The 7,617-nt window shown below is 58.4% G+C and overlaps 1 pseudogene; it reads right to left on the reverse strand.

Annotated features, from left to right (window-relative positions):
* Positions 1-850: 850 nt before the first annotated feature.
* Positions 851-5,991, reverse strand: LOC133339222 (NTPase KAP family P-loop domain-containing protein 1-like; annotated as a pseudogene).
* Between the last annotated feature and the right edge of the window lie 1,626 nt (positions 5,992-7,617).

The raw sequence follows: 7,617 nt of genomic DNA on the forward strand, positions 1-7,617 counted from the left end.
CGACCTGTGGACGGCGCAGTAAACCCGTAGAGAACACACAGAGACTCATCGACATACACGGAGACCAACATTGAGATACATTCAAGACACGAGCCACTTCCAGTGCCATTGTGTCCATACAACTCGACCTATGGACGGCGCAGTAAACCCGTGGAGAACACACAGAGACTCATCGACATACACGGAGACCAACATTGAGATACATTCAAGACACGAGCCACTTCCAGTGCCATTGTGTCCATACAACTCGACCTGTGGACGGCGCAGTAAACCCGTGGAGAACACACAGAGACTCATCGACATACACGGAGACCAACATTGAGATACATTCAAGACACGAGCCACTTCCAGTGCCATTGTGTCCATACAACTCGACCTATGGACGGCGCAGTAAACCCGTGGAGAACACACAGAGACTCATCGACATACACGGAGACCAACATTGAGATACATTCAAGACACGAGCCACTTCCAGTGCCATTGTGTCCATACAACTCGACCTATGGACGGCGCAGTAAACCCGTGGAGAACACACAGAGACTCATCGACATACACGGAGACCAACATTGAGATACATTCAAGACACGAGCCACTTCCAGTGCCATTGTGTCCATGCAACTCGACCTGTGGACGGCGCAGTAAACCCGTAGAGAACACACAGAGACTCATCGACATACACGGAGACCAACATTGAGATACATTCAAGACACGAGCCACAGCAGTGCGAGTATGGCCATGCAACTCAAACGATGGACTGCGCAGTAAACCCGTAGAGAACACACAGAGACTCATCGACATACACGGAGACCAACATTGAGATACATTCAAGACACGAGCCACAGCAGTGCGAGTATGGCCATGCAACTCAAACGATGGACTGCGCAGTAAACCCGTAGAGAACACACAGAGACTCATCGACATACACGGAGACCAACATTGAGATACATTCAAGACACGAGCCACAGCAGTGCGAGTATGGCCATGCAACTCAAACGATGGACTGCGCAGTAAACCCGCTGTGGTCTGCGCGCTACTTCAACGGAGGAGGCGGAGTAGAAACAGGAAAAAACCACATGAACTCTTCACTCCGGAAGCCCTCTCGTCATGGCCGGCAGACCTACACATTGACACCGAGCTCATGAACACGATTGCTGCCACAATACGCAAGGAAATAAAGCGTGCGCGTGTCTGTGTGCGTGCGTATCTGTGCGTGTCACTGTGTGTCACTGTGTATGTGTCTTGCATGTGTCTCATTGTCTGTATGTGCGTCTGTGGTGATGTTTTGAGTTTGCCTGTCAGTCGTGTACCTTTATAGGGACAACAGCCAATATGAACACGACCTTGAGACGACAACCTAGTCCCCTATACGAGTATTCGCACCCCGGGTTATGGCAGGGGGAGGTTGTCATATTAAGAAATATTATTTGTATCCTGGTGCTCAAATCGTATCAAATAAATACTGATCCGATGGGTTTAAAATCTACGGGGTCAAGACACCATCTCTCCCGCCTGGCTCAGCACTCCGACCCTCCCGAGCCACCGAGCCCGCACGCAACAAATCCTTCAAAGAACTCATCCTCCCGCAGAAACGTTCACACTCTGCGACGCGACGCGTCCATCCTACGCCGGCGATGATTTCCACAAGCTCGAATCTCCTCCTCGTCGTCGTCGTCTTCCTGCTCGTCCAACTCTCCGCCCGTCTCATCCCCACCGTCCACCTTGTCCCGCGCTGCCCGCGACATCCGCGATGTCCCCAGGAAGTGGTCCCGGAAGGTGGCCCAGTCGCCCAGCGCCTCCATCCCCAGCGCCCTCCTGACCTCCTCCTCCGTGCCGTGGAGCAGAGCGCGGCCGTTCACGCCGTGCTCCACGGCGCGACTCCGGTAGTCGGCCAGCCGCTCCGAGCTCAGCTCCAGCGCCCCCATCTGCACGCGAGAGCAACGCTCCGCGGGGTCAGGGGTCGAGGGGCAGGGGAGAGCGGCGACCCAGGCGAGGGGTGGCGCGCGTTCGGGAGTTCGTAGTTCGCGATTCGGACCCACGGCGCCGTATGTTCGTGTGTCCACGATAAATAAGAGACACCGTCCGCTTCACGGTGGACGTTGAAAGGTAACGCGAAGAAGAAGAAACATGCAGGGGTCGCGTTTGCCCAGCGTCGTGGTCCAAAATCGGGGATTTACACCGCAAAATTACCCCGTTGGGGAAATGCCACACAATCGTCGCCCCTTGCTGCAGGAAACGACTGTAAATGATGCCCGCCCGTCAACCACCGCGCCCCTCCTCCTCCTTCACGACAGCCTTGCGCTACAGCGTTGGCGCAAAGAGGAAACGTGCTCACGATTTGATTGCGCTGGAGGTGAATGGGTAGCCTCAGGCATCACAAGTGCCGAGTGAATTGGCCGATAACACCTTCATATATAGGGGTCTGCAGAGCTTGTGGGGGAGGGGGGGGGTTAGATTTATCGCGGGCTCCTCACCTTGTTATTTTCACTACATTGGGAATCGTACACAGGACATATTTATAAGATCAGCAGAAAAAAAAGTGTCCGAACGGCAACGTCAAGCTGTAGAGTTTGACGTTGTTGGTGGGTGCACATTTTTATTACACGTCCACGTAATTAGAAGTCTGACATATAGATGGGAGGGTCCCACACTCGGCACTGGCCTTCGTGTTCTGTGAACATTAAGTTATTGTAAAATTTTAATTAATATTCGGACAAGATTAAAAGTAATAATGCGCACGTGCTAAAAATAACTCCGTCATCATTCGCGATTATTTATTTTCCCGTAATCGCCGAGGAAGCACAGACAAGCTGGAAGGCAGCAGCCAGGCGGCGAGCTGGTGCCACCAATCATTTCCCAAGCTCTGCAGTCCTCTGCATATTCAGATGAACGAGCGTGTATGCGTGCAGCGGAAGACAACCAAGAGCGGCCGGAGAAAACACACGTGCGCGCACTCTCTGCCGCGCAGATGGAACAGGTGGGGATTAGTCCGCACTTTGCTGTACCGCCTCCGCCCTGACGCGTCAGGAGAATGTCGGAGATGACATTCTCCTGACGCGTCAGGAGAATGTCATCTCCGGTGCAAGGACAATGCATATATTATCAGGGTGTGTTTTGTATGCATTGTGACTGCAAGTATTGTGGTTAATGCAGACGTGAATCTTTGTAAGAAGGTTTCAGTTTTGTTGCCAGAAAAAATGGGGAAAACCCTATTATTATACCTGGGAAAGGGTTTTCCGGGCAAATGTTCAGGATCCATCCTCGGGTCCGAGGCGGTTTCGCGACGAGACTTGGAAAACGGCGGCATCGTTAAATAGCGCAGAACGGACTCCCGTGCGTGATCAGCGTGACGCGTTATGACGGACTGGACGACATGTGGACTCGCAAGCGTACGAGATAGCGAATGTCCAGACCTACTTGCTATATGACGAAGGATCCATGGGTCAAAACGTTGTCTATTTAATATTTATTAAGGCCACAGGGCTATGGACGAATGCTTTGAGGCTTATCCCCCCCCCACCACTCCTACAATGATTATCGCGCATGCTGTACCTCCCTGCCGACGTCTTCTGGCGTCATGTCGGGGAGTTTGGTGGCATCGAACGCCTTGCCATGGCCGCCGCGCTGCCTGTCGAAGTTCCTGATGCTGTACTTGCCCCGCAGGAGCTCCATCTGGCTCTGGATGGAGCGGTCGAGGTTCACGCTGAGCGGGCGCAGCACGGCGCCCTCCCTCACCGTGAACACGTGGTCGCGCTTCAAGAACCTCTCGAACTGCGCCGAGTCCCCGTCCAGGACGAAGAAATCGTCCAGGTCCTTCATGAGCGCCCGGAACTCCGTCAGGGACCTCTCGTACACGTCCCACATGGACGTGTCCTGGCCCGCCCCCGGCTCGTCCGCCCACGCCTCGCCGCACTGCAGCGTCCAGCTGAGCCGGCAGGGCCACTGCGTGCTCAGCACCGTCCAGGCCACCATCCGCTCGGGCGTGAGCGTCGGCCCGAGGCCGCCGTGCGCGGCCACCGCGAGGCGGACGATGACGGGCAGCGTGTTGACGATCCTGCGCATCGTCACGAGGTTGTGCTCCACGTAGTCGAGGACGGTGCCGTCGCCGCTCTTCAGGAACTGCAGCGCGGCGACGACGAACGTCGACGCCTTAGTCGTCGACGTCGAAGCGTGCGGCACGAGGGGCACGGCGACGGCGGCGTCGTCAGGGCCGCCGCGGAAATTCCGCTCGCCGACCGTCACCGACTTTAAGGTGGCGGCAGCGGCGTTGGTGGCGGCGTCGTCGTTGACGGCCCAATCCATGCCCTCCGCGAACGCGTTCAAGAAGCCGAGCTTCACCCGCTTGTCCATCTGGGGCACCGCGAAGGGCAGGTCCACGGTGCGGTTGAGCAGAAGGTAGCCGTTGTCGGAGGCCTTCCCCAGGTTCGAGTAGACCCGCTCCACCGCCTCGGCCACCACGCGCGGGTCCCACGCCGAGCAGCGACACGAAGCGGGCGTGCTTGTCGGAGAGGAGGATGCTCATGGCCTCGAGCACGCTCACGATCTTGTCCGGCGCACAGCGGTCCAGGTCGCACACCTTGAGCACGATGCGGATCCGGCGGCGCTCGAACACCTCCATGTAGCGCACCAAGTTGGTGACGACCTGCACCTCCTGCTTCACCTTGCACATGAAGCCCAGCTGGTCGCTGAAGTCCGTCCTGTTCATGATCTTCTCCACCTCGGCCTTCTGCGTCACCACCGCGCTCCTGACGATCGCCAGCGCGTTGCGCAGCGCCACCGTCGAGGAGACGCCCAGCAGGCCGGCGCAGACGCCCTCGATGGCCACCACCGGCCCGTTCGGAAAGCCCAGCGCCAGCACGGTGACCAGGAGCATCGCTAGCAACGCGAGGAAGAGGATCGGCGCGAACCAGAGCGGCACGCCCAGCAGCCGCTTGACCTCCCAGTCGGTGTCCCCGCCGCAGCGCTGGCGCGTGGGCACCGCGCGGCTACGGACGGCGCGGTAGATCGCGGTGGGCAGCGTGCGGAAGTTGAGGCGCACCGCCTCGCACAGCGTCGTGACCAGGCCGGCCCAGAGGCGGTCGCTGCCGGCGAACTCCCAGGCGTTGAAGGGGACGAAGACGAAGCGGACGTTGCGACGGTCGCGCTGTCGCTGCGTCAGCAAGGGGTCGAAGAAGAGGAGCCGCGCGACGAGGGCCAGCAGCCCGAGGGGGCCCTGAGCCGAGCGCGGCCGCTCAGCCAGGCGCGTCCACTCCTTCTCCTCGATGGTGGCGGCGTTGGCGACAAGGCACCCTGGGTGGACACGGGGTGGGGAGGGGGGACGTGGCGCAAGAATAGAGTCAGCAGGGGAGATGGCGGATTCTATGTCCGCACTACTGGGCAGGGGGGTCTAAGTTTACTTTCTCTCGGTGTATTTTCAGAGGGTCAATGTTTTCGATCGATAGTTCTGAAGATCGAGCAATTAATAGATTGAGAGATCGACGAGATCTACAGATCGGGAGGTCAGAAGCTTTGAGATTGGATTGGAGAATCTGGTGGTCAAAAGGTCTCGAGTTTGAAAGATCAGGAGGTTCTGTAAAGTAAGAGTCGAGAAGATCTGCAGATTGGGAGATGGTGATAACTGGAGATCAGGAGTTTGAACGGTCGGGAGGTCTCGTGATCGAGAGATGTGAGATTCATCTATTGGGAGGTCTGCAGATGGGGAGATCAGGTGATGGAGGTATTGCAATATTAGATCAAGAGGTCGGTCGATCTAGAGGTCGGGAGGTCTGGAAATGTGTAGTTGTGGGGATTGGAGGTTCTAGAGATTTGGAGACGGGGAGAATGGCAACGTGTGGAGGCGTTGGGGATTGGGAGGGTTTCACTCACTCTCGATCTTATACTGCAGATGATCCATGCCGCTGCCCCAAGGCGCGTACAGCCCCACGGTGATGGGGGTGGCCACATGGCAGAGCGCCTTGGCCAGGCACTGCGTGTACTGGTCGTACTCCGCCGGGTCTGTCGGGATCCGGGGTGAGAGGGCCAGTGGTCAGGGGTAGGCAAGGGGTAGGCCAGGGGTAGGGGTAGGCAAGGGGTAGGGGTAGGCAAGGGGTAGGCAAGGGGTGTGGGTAGGTAAGGGGTGTGGGTAGGCAAGGGGTAGGCAAGGGGTAGGGGTAGGCAAGAGGTAGGGGTAGGCAAGGGGTAGGCAAGGGGTAGGGGTAGGCAAGGGGTAGGGGTAGGCAAGGGGTAGGCAAAGGGTGTGGGTAGGTAAGGGGTGTGGGTAGGCAAGGGGTAGGGGTAAGCAAGAGGTAGGGGTAGGCAAGGGGTAGGCAAGGGGTAGGGGTAGGCAAGGGGTAGGGGTAGGCAAGGGGTAGGCAAGAGGTGGGGGTAGGTAAGGGGTGTGGGTAGGCAAGGGGTAGGGGTAGGCAAGAGGTAGGGGTAGGCAAGGGGTAGGGGTAGGCAAGGGGTAGGCAAGAGGTGGGGGTAGGTAAGGGGTGTGGGTAGGCAAGGGGTAGGGGTAGGCAAGAGGTAGGGGTAGGCAAGGGATAGGGGTAGGCAAGGGGTAGGCAAGAGGTGGGGGTAGGTAAGGGGTGTGGGTAGGCAAGGGGTAGGCAAGGGGTAGGCAAGGGGTGGGGGTAGGCAAGGGGTAGGGGTAGGCAAGGGGTAGGCAAGGGGTAGGGGTAGGCAAGGCGTAGGGGTACGCAAGGGGTAGGCAAGGGGTAGGGGTAGACAAGGGGTAGGGATAGACAAGAGGTAGAGGTAGGCAAGGGGTAGGGGTAGGCAAAGGGGTAGGGGTACGCAAGGGGTAGGGGTAGGCAAGGGGTAGGCCAGGGGTAGGGATAGACAAGGGGTAGAGGTAGGCAAGGGGTAGGGGTAGGCAAGGGGTAGGCCAGGGGTAGGGGTAGGCAAGGGGTAGGCAAGGGGTGGGGGTAGGCAAGGGATAGGGGTAGGCAAGGGGTGTGGGTAGGTAAGGGGTGTGGGTAGGCAAGGGGTAGGGGTAGGCAAGAGGTAGGGGTAGGCAAGGGGTAGGCAAGGGGTAGGGGTAGGCAAGGGGTAGGGGTAGACAAGGGGTAGAGGTAGGCAAGGGGTAGGGGTAGGCAAGGGGTAGGCCAGGGGTACGGGTAGGCAAGGGGTAGGCAAGGGGTGGGGGTAGGCAAGGGATAGGGGTAGGCAAGGGGTAGGCAAGGGGTGTGGGTAGGTAAGGGGTGTGGGTAGGCAAGGGGTAGGGGTAGGCAAGAGGTAGGGGTAGGCAAGGGGTAGGCAAGGGGTAGGGGTAGGCAAGGGGTAGGCAAGGGGTGGGGGTAGGCAAGGGATAGGGGTAGGCAAGGGGTAGGCAAGGGGTGTGGGTAGGTAAGGGGTGTGGGTAGGCAAGGGGTAGGCAAGGGGTAGGGGTAGGCAAGCAGGTAGGGGTAGCAAGGGGTAGGCAAGGGGTAGGCAAGGGGTAGGCCAAAGGGTTGTGGGTAGGTAAGGGGCTGTGGGTAGGCAAGGGGTAGGGGTAAGCAAGAGGTAGGGGTAGGCAAGGGGTAGGCAAGGGGTAGGGGTAGGCAAGGGGTAGGGGTAGGCAAGGGGTAGGCAAAGAGGTGGGGGTAGGTAAGGGGTGTGGGTAGGCAAGGGGTAGGGGTAGGCAAGATGGTAGGGGTAGGC

This window comes from Lethenteron reissneri, unplaced genomic scaffold (assembly GCF_015708825.2).
Source record: "Lethenteron reissneri isolate LAM-NWPU_2019-01 unplaced genomic scaffold, ASM1570882v1 scaffold_1666, whole genome shotgun sequence".
Taxonomy (NCBI): domain Eukaryota; kingdom Metazoa; phylum Chordata; class Hyperoartia; order Petromyzontiformes; family Petromyzontidae; genus Lethenteron; species Lethenteron reissneri.